This window comes from Tamandua tetradactyla, chromosome 2 (genome assembly GCF_023851605.1).
Source record: "Tamandua tetradactyla isolate mTamTet1 chromosome 2, mTamTet1.pri, whole genome shotgun sequence".
Classification (NCBI taxonomy): Eukaryota; Metazoa; Chordata; class Mammalia; order Pilosa; family Myrmecophagidae; genus Tamandua; species Tamandua tetradactyla.
In genome coordinates, this window is record NC_135328.1 from 182,914,400 (window position 1) to 182,939,661 (window position 25,262).

Genomic DNA, 25,262 nt, shown 5'->3' on the forward strand with positions numbered 1-25,262 from the left:
ATCCCAGAAAAGCCATGCTCTTTCAATCCAATCTTCTGGGTGCAGACTTACTGTGGGTGGGATCTTTTGCCTAGGTTGTTTCCATGGAGATGTGATCCTGCCCATTCAATGTGGGTCTTAATTAGTTTATTGGAGTTCTTAAAAGAGCTGATATAGAGATGGAAACCAAGACATCCATATTTGGAAATGCTAAGCTAAGAGATGAAATCCAAAGTTTGCCCTGGAGAAGCTAAATGAGGACCCATAAACACTTAGAGAGAAAGCTGCTGGAATCAGAAGCTGAAAGCAATAAACTGGGAACAAGGACCAGCAGATGTCAGCCACATGACTTCCCAGCTTACAGAGGTGTTCCAGATGCCACAGCCTTTCTCAAGTGAAGGTATCCTCTCATTGATGCCTTAATTTGGACATTGTTATAGCCTTAGAACTGTAAATGTATAACCTAATAAATCCTGTTTGTAAAAGCCAATCCATTTCTGGTATATTGCATTCTGGCAGCCTTAGCAAACTAAAACAAAGGGATTCAGGAGCACTGAGACATGAAACATCACCATGAGTTTACATGGAACCCCAGGTAAGTCACAGGACAGAAATGCAAGGGCAAGGAAGGGAGTGGAGAGAGAAGATGCTGGGGAGGTAGGCAGGAGCTGTGACATGAAGGGTTTAGGGTCTGTTACAGAGCTTGGTGTCTATACTATGGGTTATGTGCTGATTTGAATATGGTACGTATCCCCCCAAAAATCATGTTCTTTCAATCCATCCTTGTGGTTGCAGACCTATTGTGGGTGGGAAACTTGGTTAGGTTGTTCCATGAAGATGTGACCAGCCCATTCAGTGTGGGCCCTAATCTCCTGCTGGAGTCCTTTCTGAGAGGATAATAGGCAGAGCCACTGTATCAGTTAGGGTTCTCTAGAGAAACAGAATCAACAGGAAATATCCATAAATATAAACTTTATAAAAGTGTTTCATGTAACCGTGGGAACGTAGAGTCCAAGATCTGTAGAGCAGGCTGTGAAGCTGATGACTCTGATGGAGGGTCTGGACGAACTCCACAGGAGAGGCTCACCAGCCAAAGCAGGAAGAGAAAAGAGCCTGCTTCTTCTGAATCTTCCTTAAAAGGCTTCTAGTGATTAGATTAAACATCATTCATCGCAGAAGACATTCCTCTTGGCTGATTACAAATGCAATCAGCTGTGGATGCAGCTGACGTTCTCATGATTTAATTCTATGAAATGTCTTCATAACAACAGACAGGCCAGCACTTGCCCAACCACACAAACAGGTACCGCCACCTGGCCAAGTTGACACACGAATCTGACCATGACAGGTGATGAGATGCCTCTAAAGGGAAACACATGGTTTGTGCTTTGGCATGTTCCTGTATCAGATTCTATAGTTGTAGGCAACTTTGGTTGTAGGCAATTTTGTTGGTTAACTTACAACAAAATAAATTTACTGGAGACATAAGGGATTATTCAGAAAACTGGAGGAAAAGCTGAAGAACCCAGGCTCTGAAAGAGCTCCCAATACAGAAATAGCAGGACTCAACTGAGTGTTCTCCTTCACTGGGGAGACTCAGAAATAACCATCTCTAGTCTTTATATTGCTCTGCTTAAGATTCAAACTCCAGATGAAGGACATGTTATTGTCCCACTTGGGGCACACTCACCCTTGTGGCCAGCTAAAGTCAGCATCCTGATTGGCAGTCTCACCAAGACATATCTCATGTGGGAGAGGTGGGTTTCTAAAGCAAAATCAGGGTCTTGTTACCGTAAGAAATAGGAATGAAAGTTATGTCAGCGAGAGCAATGGGTGTCCACTCTAAAAGCTGTTTGGAAGCTATGTTTGAATGGGGACAAAAGGCAAAAAATGGTGGGGATGTGGTCTAGGACTATAGTAGTACAGCTAGAAAAGAGACCACGGGATTTAAGAGGATTTTCGTGCTAAGAATTGGTGGCTGACTCCATAAGAAGAAAGTGGGCAAAACCAAGGATGACTCCCAGGTCCTAGTATACCGTAATAGACAGAGGAGGAGAAGGGGAGTTGACAAATTGCTTATGACACAGCAAGTCTGAGAGACCTGTGGCACATCCAGGTGGATGTTAGTGTTTGAAGCACAATAACTAAACTTACAGGCATGGATGCTTTAGCTGAGGAAGGATTCTGGAAGGAGCCACAGGGAACATCAACACTTCAAATAGGTTTGCCAAAGAAGAGAAATCCACAAAGGCAGAAAGAACGAAGGAGAGGAGAACCAATGTGCAGTTCATAGAAAGCTGCAGGACAGTGAGTTTTGGGAAAGAGCAGATCTGAGCACTGGTGCAGGTAGAAGCCACATTCTAGGAAGCTAACGTGTCAAAGGAAGATGAAGGAGTGGGGATAAAAAAGTGTGGGCCATCCTTGCAAGAATCGTGGATGAGAGGCTGGAAGGAGTACAACATCCAGGGAGTTTTTTTTTTGGGGGGGGGGTGGTCGTTTATAGTTTTTAACTTGAGATATAATTCACATGTAAGATTTGCCCTTTTAAAACCACTTCAGTAGTTTTAGTATATTCATAAAGTTGTGTAATCATCATCACTATCTAATTTCAGAACATTTTCATCAACTCTAAAAGAAAAGTGGTACCCATTAACATACATTCCCCATTTCCCCCTTCTCCCAGCCCCAGGGAACCACTCATCTACTCTCTGTCTCTATGGATTTACCTATTCTGGGTATTTTATATCAATGGAATCACATAATATGTGACCTCTTGTGTCTGGCTTCTTTCACTTAGCAATTTGCAGGGTTCATCCACGTTATAACAGAAATTCATTACTTTAATGGCTGAATAATATTCCATTGTGTGGATACACTAAATTTAATTTATCCATTTATCAACTGACAGACATTCAGGTTTCCATTTTGTGGCTATAACGAACATTGATATACAAGTCGTTGTGTTGACACATGTTTTCAGTTCTCTTGGGTATATGTCTAAGAGTGAAATTGCTGCTTCTCATTTGATTTTTCTTTTCCTTCAGCAGCTTCATTGAGATATAGTCACATCATATAATCCACGCAAAGCCTACAAACATCTTATTTGGTTTTTGACGGGAGAGACTTGATCCTGTTTACCCGCTGGAGGGGTGAAGACGGTGCAGAGAGGCGGAAGACCCAGCGAGGGCGTAAGTGTCGCCGAGAGGAGGTGGGAGTCGCTGGGGAAGGGCCGCTTTCTTCAGTGTCACTCACTTTCCGTGACTGGTCCAACCCTAACGCCTCTAACCTTGCTTCACAACTACCAGCCCCTCTGCATAGACATCAAATGAGCTGACCAAGGAGAGGATCCAGGGTGTGACTAAAGCACCCCCCCACCCCCACATCCGTCGGAGCCCGGGCGCGGGCCGAGACAGTAGCTGGGTTGCAGTTCATGGTTTTGAGGTTAAATCTTCAGAACCTGGCTCATTCGGGTTTAGTTTTATCCCCCTAGATCCTTTGATAGGGACCAAGGACAATTCACCATAAAGTTCTGAGTCTGACTCCCTGTTCCTCAGGTCAGCCGTGGACCTCAGCCTCTCTTGACCGGACAGCTGCCCCGGTAGCAGCCGACCAGGACCCGGAGCGCCAGCGCTCTGCGTAACCCTCTGCCCTCCGCAGCCACCGCGCACGCGCAGTTTTCCTGCCGAGGGGGCGGGCAGTGGGCGAGGCGGATGCCTTCCAGGCCAATCGGGAGAGAGCGTCCCCGCCCTCCCGGCCGGTGGACCGAGCTTGACCCCGGCGGTGGGCGGAGGAGGCGGGCCAGCCGCGCGGCCGCGGAGGGGGCGGGGCCCGGGGCCTGGGGGCGGGGCCTGGGGCTGTCAGTCCCTCTCCCGCCGCCGCCGTCACCGCCGCCGCCGCGGTTCCTCACATGCTGTGGCCCGGGTGGCCGCCAGCCCTGCCTCCGGCCGCCCGTCGCCCTGGCATCCCGAGCCGCCTCCCGCCGTGCCGGCCCGGCGCGCAGGTAAGGCCGGCCGCGGCTGCCCAGAGCTCGCGCCCCCCGCCTGGGGATCGGTCCTCTGCGCGGGCGCCCCCTCCGGGCTGTGTCAACGCCGCGGCTCCCCTTCCTTCCCGGGGGCGGTCCCGGGGGGCGGGACGACAGTCCTCCCCATCCCCACCCCCACACCTCCCAGCGCTGCGCTGCCACCGGGGTCCCGGGGCCGCGCCAGTGCATCCTCGGCGTGGGGGGCTGGTCCTGAGTGCCCCCCCTCGGGCCGGTTACACAATCGCTGGGGCTGGGGGCGGGGGCTCCATCCGCATCCCGGCCCCCCACCTGTCTCCACGACGCGCTCCCGAGCAGAGGGCAGAGACCCAGCGCCACAGCGGGGGCCAGCAAAGTTTCACTTTGAGGTCCGGGTTTGTTGACATCGGAGAGATGAGGGGAGATGGAGGCTGAGCAGCGAGGATGCGCCTCGCGAGCGGCGCTTCCCTGTGCCTGGGGTGGCCCTGGTCCAGGTTTCCCTTCCAGAAGTCCTGCCGAGAGCCCTGCTCTGGGGCGGAAGGCTGCTGCAGGGCACCGGGCTTTCTCAGCTCCCCACGTTAGCGAGTCCTGGATTGCAGCAATTTGGGGAGAGCTTAGTCTCCACCCCCCCTTCTTAATTTAGCCTTGACATTTAGACCCGGTAGGTGAATTTACGTAGCTTTCCCCTGGCACTTTATATTTCTAAGGTGCTTTGCCACCCCTGATTAATTAACAAGGAGGGAAAGCAAAATAGATCCTGAAGCGCAAAGCTAATGCTTTTAGTATAGCAACTCTTTAAGAACCGCCGAGAGCTTTAGGCTCTGTTTGTGGTGAGAGATGCTTGAATCAGGTAGCTGCGGCGAGAGCCATTCGGTGCCTTCTGGTTGTTTGAGAAGATAAGGAAGAGATTTTCTCTGCCTCTCTCTTGCTTGTGCTGTTTATTGAGGGTCGCCGATGTATGGCAGGTTATTTGGTTTTTCTCATTTAAGCAAAGGAGGAAATGATGGGGCATTTAAGGAAAAAACCTGAGCTTTGTATAAGTTTGGGTACTTCTCTGGTTTATTAGGTAACATCTCCTGTGCTGAAAACGTTGGCTGTTCCTGTTCTCTCCCCTTCTTCCCAGTAGGACTGTATTAACTTTGGTTGGCATTATTAGGTCCACATTTAGCCCCTAGACCTTTTGCTACCTGTGATGTACAGACCAGCCTTGGGACATTCTTTACGAGTGGGCTTAATTAGCACTTTTCTCTGCCCATTAAGCAATACAGCTCGAAATCTCTTGTAATCAGGTGCTGTTGTAGTGTTGAATCTTTAATAATATCTGATTCATTTTAATAGCGTTTCTATAATAATCTTCCTATTAGTATGCCAGTTCTGCAATGCCAGTTCTTTTAGTATAGAAGCAGCAATTTACTAGAAATATTATCATGGCAAAAACAGTTCTCTAATAGATTTGCAGCCCACTCCCCTTAGATAATTACTGCTAGAGGCTTTTAAGGTTTTTAATTTATTATTATCATTCTGTAGTGCAGTAGGTGTTATGTTGCTTTTGATCTATGAAGTCTTTATGAGGTCATTCCTCCTTGTATTGATGGTTTCACTTACTGTGCCACTTAAATATGTATATTTTTTGGACTTAAATATGGGTTTCCTCCATTCTGATTTCTTTTTGGATAAGGCTCAGAGCTAACAAAATTTGGTTTTGGTTTGCCACCTTGTATATTTAAAAGGAAAATATCTATTGTATTTTGGGGTTATATTAGGGCTATGATGATGGCAGCCATAGAATATGCTTTTTAGCATATATGTACCCAGAACTGTTCTGAGTGCTTTACAGGTATTAAGTTATCCACTCCTCACAACAATCCTATCAGGAAGGTACTATTATTATCCCCGTGTTTCAGACAATGAAATTGAGGCACACTTGCTTGACCCAGATCACACAATTAGGTAAAATGACAGATTCTAACCTAAGCAGCCTGAGTGCAGAGTTCAAGTCCTTAGCCACTGTATTCACTGCCCCCTGCAGATGATTCTTTTGACGCATATTTATTTCTACCTGCTGTGTGTGTACAATGTGACATTTTGCATGGGGAGGTGGGGGGGGGAAGGGTGCTTTACAGTGTTATAACAGGCACTGGGTAAAGAGCTCAGTTCTCATCTTAATTCTGCCACCAGCTAATCTATGATTTTGAGTAAGATACCTGTTCGCCTACATTCCACTTCCTCATAGGTGGAATAGCAGTTGAAGGAGATGAACTAACTAATCTTAACATCCTAGGGAGCTGGAGATATAAACCCTACTGCTACTAGGGATTACCCATGGGGAATGGGTGGGTGAGAGACCACTCAAAATGCTTTAGTATTGTTTTATTTTGTTACTTTTGAAGTTAAAAAAAAAAAAAAAGATGACCAGAAAGGAAGTCATCCTATAGAAGTGGGGAAACTATATGCATAAAGGCAGGACTTTGTAAGGAGCATTTGGGGGGAACACTTCAGCATCATTTTGCAAGAGTCTTAGGGTCAGATGATGGCAGGACCTGAAGGACAGGCCAAGAAATTCCCAGGATCATGGACATTCCATATTCCAAGGAAACTTTAAAAGTCAATTAGTTTAACACCTTCCTCCCCTTTCTCCCTCTACCATCGAGCCAATGGATAAATCCCCTCACCTGTATGCAGTGTTCCTACTCAGTGCTCATCCAGCTTCTGCTTGAATATCTCCAGGGTCAAACATTTGCTGTGCTTCACAAATTCGCACACCAAAGAAGCTGTTTTTGTATCCAGTGTTAGAGAATGGGAACCTGCAGAAGAATTCTGGGCTCTTCTGGCTTATGCTTTTGAAAGATCAATCCATCATCAGTGTGAAACTTGGTTTAGAGGGCAAGGCTAAATCTGGGAGATGAGTTAGGAGGCCTTGGCCAGTATCTGGGATTGAGGTGATAAAGGACCAAACAGGTGGGGCATGGGATTGCCGAGAAAGTAATGGACTCCAGAAGGCAGAACCCCGTGCACCCAGTGTCTGCCTGTCCACAAGCCTCAGGGAAGATTAAGAGGTCAGCATCTCCCTTGTGGACTTGGGGAACCATGGAATGGAGCTGGGTTGTGTGGTGGTATGGGGAAGAGAGAGAATTTTGTATGAATATCCTCAAAGCTGTATAATAATAGACTGTGAATAATGCAAGGTCTCTGCAGACCAGAAAACAGATTTTCTTTCTTCTCCAGAGGGGAGGATACCATATAAATATAGTGGGAAATTCCCTCCTAGTGAAGAAAAAATAACAGCATTTCCCTGTGGGTATTGCAGCCTCTTACGCTGGCTTGTTTGACCTCGTGTTGTACTTCTGGGTTAAGTTGGGAAGCTGGTATTATTCCCACCTCAGAGATGAAGAGGGTGAGAGTGAGGTGTAGCCTAAGCTAGAGCATATTGCTATCTCAAAATCTTACAGGTGGAATTGGGACTAGGGAGCTTTGGTAATGGAGCATTTTGCATGTGAAATGTTGTTTGCCTTCATGTGGGTCGCAGAGAAGGGGCTCAGGTGGGACTGTTTTACAAGGAGGCCACACTGGTGATGCTTTATTCTGATTTTGTTGGGGAATGTTCTTTTGGAGGATTTTGTTCTCCAGTGATACCTGTTAAATCTGTGCTGGTGGTCCAACATGCTTCATGGGGAAGCAGGAAGCATTGCAATGGCTGGGAAAGTCATTGGAAGCTTTTCTTTCCAATTTAACACAGATTGTCTGCCACTCTGAAGAGGGCTTGGGGGAAAATGTTTTGATTACCACATTGACTGGAAACTCAATTTCCCTGGAAAAACACAGGATAATTTTGAGGAAGCAAATCAGATTTGCACAGAAAACCACAAAGACAGAGAAATAATGGTTGTGAGTTTTTTGAGTTCATTTTTCTTATTACTTTATATGCTTCTGGCTCAGGATGCAACATTTCTTAAATATTCTTGTTTATAAATTTGTAAGTTGAAATATGTTGTCTAATAGTTTGTGTGGAAATAGACTAAAATCCCAAATTTTTTTTGCCAGGAAAATGCTGGTCTTGGTTTTTCAGTATCTTTCATACTAACAGTTCCTCAACTGGATGCAGTTTTTCCTCCCCAAGAAATATTTGGCAATGTCTGGAGACATTTTTAATTGTCATGACTGGGAAAAGGCTGTGCATTATTCTAGTATATAGAGACTGGAGGCACAGGATAGCAAGTTCCCCAAAACAAAGAATTATCCAGCTCCCCAAATGTTAATGGTATTGAGGATGAAAAACTCAATTTTAGATTATTAAAAAAATTCTTATAGGAGCAAATTGATTTTAAAGAAATGAGTAAGGGAAAGAAAATAAAAGTATTTCTTGACCTCTTTGAAGTGATAATAGGACCCTCACATCTGAAATTCAGGAGGGAGAACCAACTGAACAAGCTGCCGGAACACAGGCAGTTGTGTGCTACCCAGGAGCTATTTCTGTAACTGGATTACTCAATACGGTAGTTTAGAACAGGAAGCAAAGGCCCTTGGAGTGGGATGAGGCTGTAGGGGTAATTTGTGGAGGCAGAAGGGTTTGTAGGCCAAGAAAGGGAAGCTGGGTCCTGCCAGAATAATTTAGAAAAATTCTAGGGAATTTTTAAAAGGTTATGTTGCTGAGGACACTGAGTATAGTGCTTAGAAGAGACGGTCTCCACTCCAGAAACACAGGAACCCCTTAGGCTGGTGATGTGAGTCCAAGCATTCCCCAGTCTCTTCTGTGGAGAGTGGAGAATGCCTGGTTTTGTTTTTAAGTTTATATCGTGTCCTCCCCTTCTCCCTCCTTTAAAATTTTTTTATTATAGAAAATTTTAAGCCTATACAAAAACTTAGAAAATAGTAGAATGAACCTATATTTACCCAATGCCCAGCTTCAACGATTGTCAACTTATGGCTGATCTGCCATCTTAGATCCCTCTTTTTTTTTTTTTAATTTATAAAATGGCATAAATAATTACTGGTTGCCTGCCTACTAGGAGAGACTTGGCTGTAAAGGAGATAAGTGACTTTCCAGTGCTTGGGTCTCCCTGGAGGAAAACTTGGAATGGACATGTATGATCATAAGAGCTGTCAGGACCTAACCAATAGGAATGGACCCAGACAAATCTGGAATGGGTGAGCTCAGCTCTTTTGAGTGGGAAAGTACAGGTGCTCAGATACAAATTTCACTCTCTTTAAACCTCATGGGTAGAGATGACTTCTTAGAGGGTAGAGGGTCTTTTCCGTTCCTGGAGGAAACATAGTTTGTGTGTTTCCTTTTGGGTGAGCCTTTTCTTGTTTCATGACCATCTCCAAATGCCTTGTGCAGTGTCAAGTCCAGTGTTCTGGGAGCCCCTCTCCCTCAGACGTGATGGGTTTTAACTGATTGGCTCCTTCTTAGAAATAATGGGGACGGCGGTTGGGAGGACAGGGCATTATTGCTTGTGGTTCTGAAATCCCCTGTTGCAGCAGTTGTTTCCCTTGCATTTGTTTGCGGATGTAGGACTCTCCTGTTCCAGCCACTAGCAGTTCACACCAGATAGGGGGACAACACTGCGGTTTACTTTTAAACAGGGCTTTCCCTTCCCCATTGTGTCTCTCTGTGCCGTAGAATTTTTTTTTTAGGCCATTGGAGAATTGGCATGTATTTACTTGATTCAGTGCTGTGTTGTAATATGATATACAAAACAGCTTCAAAAGTTGAAAGAGTTTTTAAATGCTCAGGTAATTGATGTCTATGATTTTTAATTGGCGCTGATTTCTACAAACTTGGAATTCTGGACTAGGTTTGTAAGTAACTACATTAGTATGAAGAACTGTGCCCCATGCGGACCTGTATTTCCTTCCTGTCCTTATGTTGTTTGTTAAAGACATTTTACTCTCTCCTTATTCTATAATGAGGTCTCAGTGGCAAGAGATTATAAACATTCTGTGCCACAATTGTAGGTTTTTAGGTATCAGGCCTTTTAATAGAGAGGGCAGTTCCTAGTTGGTTAATGGTAGTTTTTATTTACTCTATGCTTCTGTTATGTGCCTGGTACTTTACTAATGCTAACTCTACTTCTTAGAAGTCTTCTAGGTAGGAATTAGTATTCCCATTTTGCAGATGAGGAAACTGGGCTTTACAGAGGTTAAGGAATGCTGGGAGGTTACATGAGGTTCAACCCAGAGCTTTTTATTCTAAAGCCCAGGTTCTTTCCCCTAAGTCTTCTGTCTTTCACTATCAAAAATTTGATGGAGTTTGTGCTAGGATTGGTAGAGAAGAGGTAGGGAGGTGCTGTGTAGGGGGACTAAGAGTTCTGGTTGCTCTACTGAAATATTCACATTGAATCCCACAGGAAACATTGCTTTTGAGTGTGATAAATTACCTGTGCCCTATTTTGAGCTGACTTTATAAAATAGAAGTTGCATACTCGTAACCCTGAACCAAATTTGATCAGCAGATATGTTTCATTTGGTCTGGACAGTGTTTTATTATTTTTAAATTGGATTAGTAGTCATCATTTTAAAAAGTGGGGGGTTTCATGCTAAAATACAGATTTCTGGTTCTCTTGACCATCCAAAGAGATGGCCACTCTGGGCCCACATTCCTGTTTGGCAGTAATTAGTTATGCGGCTGCCCTCTTTGGATGTGGCATGAACTGTCTGGTTTCCCTTATTATCCACCATGTCCTCTCCATTCATTTACACGACCTGCCAGGACTCTGTAGGCATTTGATTTAGAGATGCCCTTATAGCAGTTACGTGTGTTTTCTCTGCTCATGTCAAGGAGATATTAGAGGAGGTTTGTTTTGTATTTGCACTAAAGATTCTGAACATTTTCCCTTTGTAGAGAGTCGGTGGGGGTGGGGGTAGGTAAAGGGCAGTAGCTCTACTTGGGATGTGAATGAACACACTCATAATCCCTCCACTCCCCAGCAACAGCTAACTGGACTGTGGATAGGCTCTTGGAGCAAGGCAGACTAATCAGATTTGGGATTTAAACAGTGACTCCGTTGGCTGGGGAGGAGCATCATGCAGGAAGGACTTACAGACTCAGGCTGAAAATGGGACTTCGGAAAAGTGGATGAGTGAGCAAAGAAACCCACTGGCAGAAAGGTGAGAGACCACATGGCACCAGAGAGAAAAAGGAGCTGACTGGTGATTTTCTACTTTTATTGTACTTCCTGCAACTGGCTCTTCTATATCTGTAGCATTCGTTCAGTAATGCTCATCAAGTGCTCACTATAATGCCAGGCACTTAAGGCACATAAGTGAACAAAACCAGACGAATGCTGTGTTCCCATAGTGCTTATATTTTGGTGAGGGAAACAGATGACTGCAAACAAAAAAGTAAATAAGTATGAGATATCTTAGATGGCAATATGTGGTTAGAAATAACTAAAGCTGGGTAAAGAGAGAGGGGGTAGATGGGGTAGTGTTGCTGTGCGAGAGAATTTGGTCAAGGAAGGCCTCTTGATGAGGTTAGAGTTAAGCAGAGACTTGAAGGAGGTGAGGAGGAATGAGCCATGAAGACTTAGGGACAGGGCATCCCTGGGAGAGGGTTAAGCAAGTACAAAGCCCCTGAGGTGGTAGTATCCTTGAACTGTTTGGCTGGAATGTAGGGAATGAAGTGGGTAGAGAGGTGGAGAGAAGGTAGGGAAAGTCCCACAGCTTTGTTAAGGACTTTGAATTATTCTGAGTAAAATGAGAAGCCATTAGGAAATTTTGAGCACAGGTGACATGATCTGGCTTACGTATTAAACATATAAATACTGTATGGAGAATGGACTGTATAGGGGCTAAGTTGAAAGAAGGGAGACTAATTAGGAGGCAATGCAATAGTCCTGGTAAAGTACAATGTTGGCTTAGTTTATCATAGATGTAGAGGTGACAAGAAGTGAACAAGTTCTGCATATATTTTGAAGGTAGAATTGGCAGGATCTGCTAATAGATTGGATATTGGATATGGGTGTATTCTATTTTGCTAGATACTGGAATGCAATATACCAGAAATAGAATGGCTTTTTAAAAGAGGTATTTAATAAGTTGCAAGTTTACAGTTTTAAGACCGAGAAAATGTCCCAATTAAAACAAGTCTATAGAAATGTCCAATCTAAGGCATCCAGGGAAAGATACCTTGGTTCAAGAAGGTCGATGAAGCTCAGGGTTTCTCTCTCAAGTGGAAACACACATGGTAAACACCGTCAGGGTTTCTCTCTCATCTGAAAGGCATGTGGTGAACGTAGCATCATCTGCTAGCTTTCTCTCCTGGCTTCTTGCTTTGTGAAGCTCCCCAGGGGGCTTCTTCATTTCCAGAGGTCATGACTGGTGGACTCTCTGCTTCTTGTGGCTATGTCATTCTCTGTTCTCTCAGAATCTCTAACATTCTTCAAAATGTTTCCTCTTTTATAGGATTCCATTTACCCAAGACCCACCTACAATGGGTGGAGACACATTTCCATCTAATCCAGTTTAACAATCACTCTTGATTGAGTCATATCTCCACGGAGATAATCTAACTAAAGTTTCCAACATACAGTACTAAATAGGGATTGGAACAAACAGCTGCCTTTACAAAATGGGATTAGGATTAAAACATGGCTTTTCTAGGGTACATACATCCTTTCAAGCCAACACAGGGTGAAAGAGAGGAATCAAGTTGATATCAGTCTTTGAGTACAAACATTTCCCCTTTGCTTCCTGGAAAACATTCATAAGCAACAAAGAAGATGAGAACAAAATCTTGTAAACTCTATTTCTAGCAAAAGCAGTAGAGAGATGTAGTCCGTAGACTGCATCTATGAGTAAAGACTGCCCCAAGTAGGTGAGTCAGGAAACCACGTAGGAGGAAGTGAATAGAGATGGCAAGAGAGCCCAGCAGCAGTAGATCTTTGAAACTATCAGAGAAGTCATATTCTTGAAGTTGAAAGTTATACCCTGAAGTGAAAAATCTATATTCCTTATTCATAACAGTTGTGTGGGAACTGGGCATATAGCTGGTGCAAGAAGCCCTTTTGGACATAGTTCAGAGGAGCAAATGAAGTAGGGTTGCATAAAGAATTATAAAGAAAGCCATATTTGTGGGAAGTAGTCTGTCTGTGTGGTAGCAGGGAAGAAGGGAGCCTTTGGGTCGTGAAATAGCTTATCTGAAAGAGTGTTCTGGTCATACCTCCCCTCCCCTGCCAACAGGAACTTTATGCAAATACTATAGCTGGCCAGGGAAACTCAGCACACTCAACGATAATAAAGAAAGGAAATGGTGGACTTCTGTTTCTGATACTGGTTATTTAAACAAAGTTACCACTGAAAAATATAAAATATTGGAAAATGTATCTTTATAATTTTCTCAAACATGCTAAAGAGCTGAACAGATAAAAAGGAACTATCAAACAAACAAACAAAAAAACTGTGGGCAAGTAGGAATATAGAGAGATATGTAAAACTCCAGTACATCTAAGCTGCAAAACTCTAGAACACCTAAGTTGGTTTGCTCTGAGAACATTTATTCATCCTAATAGATATAGACCTTTGTTTTGGCAGTCCTGCAGGGCAAGGATGTTAGAAGTCAAAGCCCTTTGCTTGCTCAAAGTAGAGTCTCATAGGAGATCATCTCCAAATAAAGCGGGAGCTACTAAGAATAAAGGTAAACCAGAAGTAAAACCATACCTTCCCACTACTAAGGGTCAGCAGGAAAAGTTGCTCTAGTACTATGCAGAAAGGGTGGAAAAGGGAAAGGCAAGTGTGGTCACTGGCTAGCCTTTGCACAGATTTTGAGTATGGTTTGATATTACCTTTATTTCAGAGAACCTCAAGCCATAGACTTAGTTTAAGGTAGTTTATGGTAGTTGGTAATGCCCACAGACAACCTGACATAATCAAAAGTGAGTCTTCTTTGGAGTGAGGCACCTTCTTCCTAGTTTTCTAGGGTCAAGGAGAACTACACAATGATAAAAAACAAAGTATACATGAAAAAAAAAAGCATGATGAGAGAATGACCAAAAACAATCGAGAAGGAAAAATACACCAGATCCAAAAATTCTTTATATCTGATATTTATCAGAGATGAATAAAATCAAGTTTCTAGATAAGCAAACAGAACTTCTAGAAGTAAAATACAATAACTGAAATTTAAAAATCTAATGGTTTACTAGCATATTAGACATATGAAAGAGAGATGAGTGCACTGGATGATAAATCATAAGAAATTATCCAAAATGCTGCACAGGGCTACAAAAGACAGAAAATATAGAGGAGAGGTTAAGAGATTTGGAGGATAGAGTGAGAAGATCTAACATACATTAAATTGGAGTTCAAAAAGAAGGAAAAAGAGAGAATGAGGCAGAAGCAATTATTTGAGGAGATAATGACCGAGATTTGTCAAGAATTGATGAAAGATTTCAAGCCAAAGATTCATAAGCAGAGCACCAGAAGCAAAGAGAAAATCCTGAAAGAAACTAAACAAAAAAAGAGAGATTACCCTGAAAACAGTGGTTTACATATTTCTCAATATAAACAATGGAAGCCAGAAGACAGTAAAAGGATATTTGCAGTTAAAATCACTAACAACCTAGAATCCTAGGCACAGAGAAAATGTCTTTCAAGAATGGGGGCAAAATAGTTCCATATTTTTTCTCCCAGCTCTCAAGGGACTTTGCCAGTATTTAAAAATTATCTCCTCAACATACTCTGGGATGTATCTGGGCATTACATTAAGCTATACAGAATTACAAGCCCTCATTCTCATTCTGGGCTTCCTGTGAGGAATGAGGGCAAAATAAATACATTTTAATATAAAGAATGTAGAGAGTTTGCCACCACTTTAGTGGGTTTACCTCACTGAGGGAAATCTTAATAGATATACTTTAGGTAGAAGGAAAGTGATCCAAGATGGAGAAAGCTTAGATACAATAAGAAATAAAGAATTCACATAAAGAAGGTAAATATGTGGGTAAATATAAATGTAAGTGAACACTGAAATATAGAACAAAATTCCAGGATCTTATAGGTTAAAATATATACAATTTAAAATAAGATAAGAGCATTTAAGTTAGAAAAGGAAGTAAAAGAGAATTCTAAGGCCCTTGTACCTGGGAGGTGAGTAACCATAATGATCATTCTAAGACTAAATTAATAATGTTTGTTGTAGTTTTTCAAATAATCTTCCAAAGAATAGAAGCAGAATATATAATATCCCAACTAATTGAGGGAAACACATCTACAACATGAGGCTGCAGAAAGAATGAAAGTAAAAAGATGGAAGAATTTATACCATCAAATAATAAGAAAAATGTCAGATAAAGTAGACTTTATAATGAAAAGCATTGTAAAGATTAAAAGTTCTTTTCAACAGGAAATCTTGCAGTTTGAAATTTGTATGCACCTAATAACATAGCATAATATATATTTTAAAAATGACGTATCTACAAGGAGGAATAGAAATATCCACAATCATAGTGGGAAAATGGCTAAGACATTTTCAAAAAGAACTAGGTTAGAGGACTTGTTCTATGGATAGCTAGTCTTATTAGAAAGTGATAGTCATAATGTCAGCGTAGTGTTGATTCAAACAGAAACGATTAGTCCAGCAGAACAAAATAGAGAGCCCAGAAACAAATCTCTGCATTGTGGTCACTTGATATATTGAAAGGTATCACTCCACGTAAAGGGTGAACTTTTCTATAAATGGCACTGAGACCAATGGATATGCCCATGGAAAATGTAATTTGACTGCGCAATCCATAAAAATCAATTTTAAGAGGATTTTTAAAATTTAAGCAGAAAGGAAATAGCTAATACTTTGAATGATGAGAAAATACCATCGTAATTTCTGCATAGAGTAGGACTTCTTAGATAAGATGGCAGAGTACTAACCTTAAGAAAGGGTTGATAAAATTGTCTAAATTAAAATTTCTGTCAGTCATAAATACCATGAAAAGTGTGGAATAATAAGTTATGTAGACTTCATGTAAATAGAAATTTGTAAAAGGGACCATGTCCATTTTTTTTCATCTCATTATCCCAGCAGCTTGCACGGTGTCTAAAACTAAAGCTTCAGCACTCAGAGTACTCTACACCAAGTAGTTATAACCATTTCCAAATGATGGATACTCATCCCCAGAGCAGACTCCACATAAAGAAAAAAAAAAAGCACATTATTTCTTTATTGTTTTTCCTTCTCTTGCTGTCATTCCTGACAGAAAAAAGAAGGGAGAAGTAGAGAATAAATATAAATCTTTACTCATTGCATGAGCTTTAAGTTTAGAATTGGGCAGATTGTTGAGAAGAATGTATGGAAGTGTGAAGCAAGATTCTATTCCTGAAGGAATTCACACTTTAGTTGGGAGATTGCGGCAAATATGAAAAAATATTTGACAAATCTGGACCATATATTCAAATGCTGTTTATGCTGTAGGAATACATAGGAGGATAGAGATAGCACTTCTAAATGGGATTAAATAATGTGGAAGAGGAAAGATTTCTTCTATATATTGAAGAGAGTAAATTTATAGACAAGAAGAAAAGAAGGAAGAAAATATTCCAGGGGAGGGAGGCAGATGAAGTATGCTTTATGGCAAGAAAAAATTTGAGATGCTTTGGGGAACAAGCCAATCTGAACAGAGTGGAAGGAGACAAATTAGAAGTGTATGTTCTCTAAGAATAAAAATGAAAGCATAGCCAGAAAAATTCTGAAAAAGAATAATAGTGATGTAACCATAAAAGCCTTAGGAGTTATGAAAATGTATCCATAGGTATTCTAGTTTGCTGGCTGCCGGAATGCAATATACCAGAAACGGAATGGTTTTTTAAAAGGGGAATTTAATAAGTTGCTAGTTTACAGTTTCAAGCCCTAGAAAATGTCCCAATCATAACAAGTCCAGTGTCCGATCAAAGGTGTCCAGGGATAGATGCCTTGGTTCAAGAAGGCCGATGAAGTTCAGGGTTTCTCTCTCAAGTGGAAGGGCACATGGCGAACACAGTCACAATTTCTCTCTCATCTGGAAAGGCACATGGTGAACACAGTCAGGGTTCCTCTATCATCTGGAAGGGCACATGGTGAACACACGTCATCTATTAGGTTCTCCTGGCTTCCTGTTTCATGAAGCTCCCCAGGAGACATTTTCCTTCTTCATCTCCAAAGGTTGCTGGCTTGTGGACTACCAACCACTCTTGATTAAATCACATATCTAATTACAGTTTCAAACATAATAGGGATTATTCTGAATGGGATTTTGATTAAACCCTGGCTTTGCTAGGGTCCACACATCCTTTCAAACCAGCACAATAGGTAAAGTAATTAAAGTGGTTTGGTATTAGCAGAGGGTTCTGCTGCCCAGCAGCAACCATTCTTCTGTTCATCAGGCCCCAACAGCTCATTACATGGAACCAGGAATGAGCACGAAGCTTCCTGAGGAGAGCTTGGCAGAGAAAGAGCCAAGAGAGCTTGCTGCTTCCAGGAGTAGTGGTTAAGCCATACCTGTTTTTTCTTTCATTGTTTAAACCAGTTTGCGTTGGTCAGTCTGTCATTTGAAAATGAAAAAATTAAAACAGACTCAAGAATAGATAGAAAGATCAGGAGAATAGAGTAGATAATTCAGAAATAGATCCACATACATATGGAATTTTACCTCATTCTCCATTCCTCAATCTTCTTTGCCATGGATCTTCTCTTTCCAACTTCTAAAGTCAGAATCCTTAGGGTTTAGGCTTTGGGCCTCTTCTCCATTCCTAGATGAACTAATCCATTTTGTGAATTAAATATCTATTGGCACATGACTCCTAAATTTATACATCCAATCTTCATCATTTTCCTGAGATTCAAATCCACATATTCAGTTACCAACTCAGATTCCCTACTCGGATGTCTAAGAGGATCTGGAATTAAACGTCTTATCACCACCTGATTCCCAACCTCCTATATTCCAAACTTGTTCCTTTCCTGGTGTGGTCAGCTCAGAAAATGGCCTCACTGTCCACCCAGTTGCTCAGGCCCAGGAGTTGTCCTTGATTCTTGTATCTCCTGTAACTCCCATATTTAGGCCATCAGCATGTCCTGTTGACTCTACCTTCAAAATGCAGCTGGATTTGACTCTACCTTCAAAATTTCTCCTCACCTCCACTGTTCCCACCATCATCCAAGCCAACAGCATCTCTTGCATGGATTATTGCAGTGGCATTCTAATTGATCTTTCTATTTCCCAGTTTTTCCTCTCATAGTCTGTATCACACACATTAGTTAGAACATTCTTTTAAAACATAAACCAGATCATTTCACTTGCTTGTTCAAAATCAAGATCTTCTCATCATGTTTAGAATACAGTCCCAAATGATTACCCTGCTTTAGTCTTCAGAACACTTGTCTCTAACTTGTTTTTGTGTCTTTTTCTTACCACTAACTGTAAGCTCCATAAAGCAGAAATGTTGTCTTATTTCAAGCTATATTCCCAACACTGGAATAATGCTTGGATCATAATTTCAGCTCAGTAAATATTGTTGAATGACTGATTAAATGAAATTCATATATGGCAGAGAGAGCATATCACATTTGTAAGAGGTTTATTATTTGAAGGGTGTTGAGAAAACTTGTTAGTCATTTGGGGAGAAGATGGATATTTAGTAAGAGAATCTAATGAACAATTTTATGCCAACATAGTTGACAATTTAGATGAGATAAATTCCTTGAAAAAAAAACAGACATACCATTACTAACAGAAGAAATAGAAAATCGGAATAAATAATTAATCCCATCATGAAAGGCTTCTACCCCCACTCCCTCAGCAAACAAACAGACAAGCTCTCTTGGCCAGGATGTCCCCCCACCTGGTGAAGTCTTCCAAACATTTAAATAAGGTAACATCATCGATTGTTCACATTCTTTCAGAGAACAGTAAAAGAAGTAACGGTTCTCAGCTTAGTCTCAAGAATACCTTGTTACCAAAGTCTGACAAGAACATTACAAGAAAAAAAATTGAAGGCCAAACTCTCTTTTTACAAAGATGAAAAAATCCTAAACAAAATATAATAAAAATAATTCCCCACAATAACAGAATAAAGGAGAAAAATCACAATTGTCTCAATAGCTGCAGAAATAGGATGTGATAAAATTCAATATTGATTTCTGGTTAAAAAGAAATCTTATCAAAGGAAATTCCTGAATCTGGTAGAGTGCCTACAAATAACTTAAAGCAAATGAGGTTTCAAATAGAAAATGTTGAAAGCCTTCTCTTTGAGTTAGGGAAAGAGATAGGATGCCTGCTATCACCAGTTCTATTTAACATTGTACCAGAAATCCCAGCTAATGCAGTAAGGCCAGATTAAAAAATAAAGGAATATGGATTAGAAAGTAAGAAATAAAATTGTCATTATTCGAAGGCAGCATGAATTATGTATGTAGAAAATCCAAAATAATCTATTGGAATTATAAGTACATTTAGCAAGGTTGCTGGAAACAAGGTCAATTTATACAAATCTTGTACTTTCATATACTAGCAACAAAAAAATATGAAGTTTAAAAATGATGCCATTTATATAGCATCAAAAACACTCAAATTCAGAGGAATAAATGTAATATAGATATACAAGATCGCTACACTGAAACCAAGAAGAAAGTATTGAGAGAAATAAAAATATATACCTAAGTAGATGGAGGGATATGCAGTGTTCATATTCTAGATGACTTAATATTGTAAAGATGTCACTTTTTTCCAAATTAATTCTATCAATTCAATAAAAAATAATTCTATATTCCAACAGGATTTTAAATGACATCAGCAAACCTTGTATGGAAAGGAAAAGGGCCAAGAGTAGACAAGACAATCATAAAGAATAAGAACAAAGCAGGGAGAACTTATGCTACCATATATCGAGACTTACTATAAAGCTATAATAATCAAGACAGTGTGTTTTTGGTGCCAAAATAGAAAAACGGCTCAATAGAGCTGATTAGAGAGTCTAGAAAGAGACTCACATATAGATCACCTGATTTACAACAGTGTTGATACTGAAATGCAGTGAAGAGGGATGTTTTTTAATAAACTGTCCTGGGTCAATTTAATAACCATATGTAAAAAAAATTAACCTTAATCTCTTCTCAAACAATTCACAAAAATCAATTTAAGCTGCATTGAGCTCTAAATAAAGTTCTTCGAAGAAAACATAAGAGAATGTCTATATAACCTTAGAATAGTCAAACATTTCTTAAATAAGACACAAAAGCACTAACTCTAAAGGGAAATAGTGATAAACTAGATAAATTTAAAATCAAGAACTGATGATGATGAAAAAGATACCATTAAGAAAATGAAAGGGCAAACCACAAGGTAGGAAAAGCTATTATAAAGAACTATAAATCAGTAAGAGAAAGGCAGATAACCCAACAGAAAAATGGTCAAAAACTTGAATGCTTCATACAAGAGGATATTCAAATGTTCAATAAATTTATTAGAAAGTATTCAACTGCACTTGTTTTCAGGGAAAATGCAAATTAAAACCATAGTGAGCTATCTTTACATATTGACTAGAATGGCTAAAATTAAAAACCTGTGGCCCTCTATTTAGGCACCCCAGAGGGGTGGCATGGCCCCTGGTTTCCATCCCTAGCACGTTCTAGAGCACTGAAGTAGGAGTGGCTTTATTCCTTGTTGAGGCAGATCAGGTATGATGGACTGGGCCTTAGAACATGCTTCTGGAGCGGGCAAGGAAGGCTTGGGAGTTGGCTTAGAGAGCAGCTGAGGAGGCCTTGTGGTTGGGTGCACCTGAGTGACCAGCAATCCAAACCTAGGATACCCAGTGGCTCAAGGCCAGTTACTTCAAAACTCAACCAGCACCACCACCAAAACACAGAAGCCTCCTTTTTTTAGGGGAAAGAGGTGTGGGTGGATAGAGGAGAATGGGGAATAACAGAGGACCTGGGGCCTCAGCACTCACTGTGAGAGGCCCTGATATTTAGACTTAATTCTGGGGAGATGGAAGGAAAGACCGTGAATTGCCTGAAATTAAGTCTCTGCAAATGGGGGGATTTAAATATAAATTAGAATGCTAGAAAAAAAGTGAAGTTATATTCCTTATCTGAGTTTGAGAACTAAGAATTGTCCCCATTCCAAGCAGAAAAGAGGTTTAGGCTTGTTTCTTTGTTTCGGTGCTGGTGGAATTTGATGTGATTGGCACATGAGCTTCAGGGATTTCTTCTAAGTATGTAAGTATGATCGGTTGAAGCTGTCTCACTTTCTGTGGCTTTGCTGCTTTGTGGGGCTACTTATCACCAGCAGCATGCAGGAGAGAGTTCAGGCCTGGCAGTCACAGATGTGTTTGCAGTCGCATCTTCAGATGAGCAGAGTAGGAGCAGATAATCGCACAGGGACTTTCTGCACGTGACTATGCAGGAACCTTGCCTGGAACTCACTCAAAGCTAGAGCTAACTAACCCAAGAAGTGCAAGGAGAAAACCAACAGAGTGTTTTTAACTCAATCAGTTAGAGGGAATGTGCTTATCATTGCCTTGCATTAATTCAAGAGTTGGTTAAGTGATATTCAGACCTAAATTTATCATTGATTCAGAGAGTTTGGAATTAATTTTGGAAACCACCTAGCAATTTCAGCTTCCCTGGGGCCTAGAAACTTCGCTTAAATAGATGTCATGGCAAAACAAGCTAATAGAAATGAGAGGACAGAATGGCTACACTAAACATACTATATAGGGAGCTGTTTCTTTGTCATAGTTATAGGTACTCCTTGAAGCTCAGGATGTGGATGTTTCTGGATGACCCAATTTCTTTATTCTCCTTAGACAGTGGGACTTGTAAGCACCTACAAGTGGCCCTGTTTTCTGTTGTCCCACCATTATTACAGACTTTGCTGTAAAATCTAATAAATTCATTCCCTTTCTCCCCTTTCTCTGTCTCTTCTTTTCTGCCTTTCTGCTCATGCTTTGCACATTTTGCTAACTTCCCTGGTCTGTGCAGGGATTGTTTGTTTTTCTCCTCCTCCCTGAACTCTCACCCTGTTTGCACTTGGTCTCCTCTTTTCCTTGTGATGTGAGCATCATTGCTCAAGTGCAATTCTATTGTTGTTTTGTGGCATGCCTTTTTCTTTCCACCGCTCAGACTCTCTACCAGCTGGAAAGAAACATTTATCTACTCTTCAGGAAATGGGTGGAAAAGGACTGACTTCCTGGCAGTACCAGAATGAAGATCCCTCCCTGCTGGAAACCAGCAAAACCCGTATATCTATGAAACTTCCTGTTTCCTTCACTGAAATCTGTGCTTCTCAAACATGGGGCACATGAAATCACAGGATAAACTGGGTATATCTTTCTGAATACTACTTGGAATTTTGGGGGAGAATTGTTTGCATTTTTCTTCCTCATAAAACTTATTGTCACAGATGGGTGGAGAACTATTATGGAAAGCAACATAAAATTCACATAGTGGTTAAAAATTAAACTGAAATATAAAAATTTCATGCTTCTGGTTAGCTGCTTTGAGTTATGTTGTCAAAATTCCTGTGATATCTTTCCTCTCTTCTGCAGTTAGGAGGTAATCAGTGGAGAATTTTGAGCAGCACATAAAGCATTCCCTGGAAGTGAAAAGTTTGACCCAGTGAATTTGGTACCCTGGGCTGATTTAATGAAGTCAGACAAAATTTTGAAAGATTAATAAATGATTCCCTCCTCTCCACCTCTTAATGCTTTCCCTGTGTCCCTCTCCTTTTTCTGGTATTCATTCATTGCCCAAGGGCATTTGGATTGTTGTAGCAGGGATATAAAGATAAAGAAAGTTTCCTATTGAGATTTTTTTTGTATGCTGTATGGTGGGGTATTTCATTATTTTTTATAATTTACTCACATTTCATTAATTTTCCATGTGAGTATCCTGTTATTGCAACACCATTTGTTGAATTTTTGTTTGCTTGTTTTTGTTTTGTTATACTTGTTTGCTTGTTTTTTGAGAAGAGCATGAACGGGGAATCAAAGCCAGGTCTCTTGCATAGCAGGCGAGAATTCTACCACTGAATTACCCTTGTACCTGCCTTGAGAATTCAAATAAACATATTTTTGAAATTTATAGCAGGTACAGGCAAGACTTTTTGATCTGTAAGAGTTGGAGTTTGAACATCAAAAGCACATCTTAGAAGGAATCAAGGTATAGAGTTATGCCATAAAGAAAAGATTGGAAATATCATATTACATGAAATCTAAGATCTTCCCAATTGGGAGGCATGTCCTGGTTTGAGATGTCTACATGTAATGAAATATACATCCTAAAATTAATAAAATATGGCAGCATAGATTAAGGGCAAAAAAAACCCTTGTTCTATAGATTAGCTAAAGATGACCTAACATAGGGACAGGGAAGAATGAAAGGAGATGTGCTAACACTTATGTTCTAGTAGGTCCCAACTCTTTGCAGTAGGGTAAGCTTTGACAGTGCAGTGAGGCATGACCAGAGCAGGGTCATGCCTGTCTCACATCCTATTTCCACTGTTTCCCAGGATGAAACCTGTAAAGATGCTTTTGTGTCAGTGTGGTACAGCACCATTAAAAGTACAAAAAGGGCAGGGACAAGTTTAAATTTGAGACTAGAAAGTAGCAAAGGAGAGTGTCCAAAACTCCTGTCCCTTAAGATAGTTTTAAAGTAGCAGAGAAGTGGGGAGAAACTGAGAGCAAGCAAGGCATGAATCCAAATGAGACTGTGATTGAGATTAAAAGAATGCACATTGACCCCTCTGGACCTGAGGCTTGGAGACACACATGAAGCATGGACATCAGTGGAAGATTTGGTGGAGCTAGAGGCCAATGGCTAAAGACCAGGTGGGAGGAAGGCAGTATCATGGAGACCAGGCCAGGATTACCATTATTCAGGCACTAAGTTCCCAAATACCTCTGCCATATTAGACAGAATCCTAGCATGAAGGGTGGTAGTGGTGTGATATCTTGCCTTGACAAAGTTGAAGCTTGAAATGAGTAATTTTACCCAAAAGTGACTGAGTTTACCTGGAAATAGACACCATGCTTAGAATTGTCATATATAGAGGGTAAGAGTGAGCTTTGGGACAGCAAGCTGGGTGGTTACCTAGAGAGATATCCTCTGAATATTTGGGCTAGGTAGTTCCTTCCTTTCTTACATGTGTGTAGAGTAGCTTGAATTCCAATAATTATTTTCTAAACTTGTGAAAGATTTGTGGAGGGACAGCCCAAGAAATAGAATGAGGCTAGGGAGCAACGTAGAGTCATACTTGGAGGTATATCCAGAGAATAAAAAAAAAAAAAAAAAAAAAAAAAGCCCGAGGTGGAGCCAAAGAGTAAAAAAGGAGAGTCATCTCAGACTAGAATTTGTGTTCCTACTTCACTTTGACATTTGTGGGGGTTCAAATGTACTTGCCTGCTCCCTACCCAAATATACCAAGGAGAAAGACCTCTATGGTATACCCTCATATCAGAGCAAATAGACTTTCCTAATTGCAAAGGAAAGTCATATGAGCTACCTATGTTTATTTATGTAGTCCTTCATCAATAAATATAAATTTATTTTTGTATTTATTGGTCCAACTAAGACCACACTTCTGAGGGAAATCAGGAATAGGAAAAGAGAAAGATCAAGATAAAAAAAATAAGAAGTTGTCTTAGAGGATATGGAGATAATAAAAGTAATACAGAGATTTTCACAGAGATAAAAAATAGCATTCCACTCAAAGACAGAAGCATTGGCCAATGGAATCGAATCGAGAGTGCAGAAATAGACCACCAAATCTATGGTCAACTGATTTTTGACAAGGTCCCCAAATTCTTTGAACTGGGACAAAATAGTCTTTTCAATAATTGGGCATGGAAGAACTCGATATCAATAGCCAAGAGAATGAAAGAGAACCCCTATCTTACACCCTGCACAAAAGTTAACTCAGATTGGATCAAACACCTAAATCTAAGAACTAGCACCACAAAGCTTCTAGAAGAAAATGTAGGGAAACATCTCCAAGACCTAGTAATAGGAGATAACTTCCTAAACTTTACACCCAAAGCACAAGCAACAAAAGTAAAAATAGATAAATGGGAACTTCTCAAAATCAAATTCTTCTGCACCTCAAAAGACTTTAACAAAAAGGTGAAGAGGCATCCAGCTCAATGGGAGAAAATATTTGGAAATCACGTATCAGACAAAGATTTGATTTCCTGTATATACAAAGAAATCATACAACTCAACAAAAAAGAACAAACAACCCAAATATAAAATGGGCTAAAGAGATGAATAGGCATTTTTCTGAAGAGCAAATACAGATGGCTCAAAAGCACATGAAGAGATGCT

General features: G+C 40.8%; 1 protein-coding gene across 2 annotated transcripts in view; it reads left to right on the forward strand.

The window, feature by feature from the left end:
- The first annotated feature begins 3,834 nt into the window (after window positions 1–3,834).
- The window catches only part of HIVEP3 (HIVEP zinc finger 3), a 553,422-nt gene continuing 531,994 nt past the window's right edge, over window positions 3,835–25,262 (forward strand). For both annotated transcript variants that reach the window (XM_077150041.1, XM_077150042.1), the window contains exon 1: window positions 3,835–3,979. The gene's annotated coding sequence lies outside the window, so the exon portion shown is untranslated. The remainder of the gene's footprint in view (window positions 3,980–25,262) is intronic.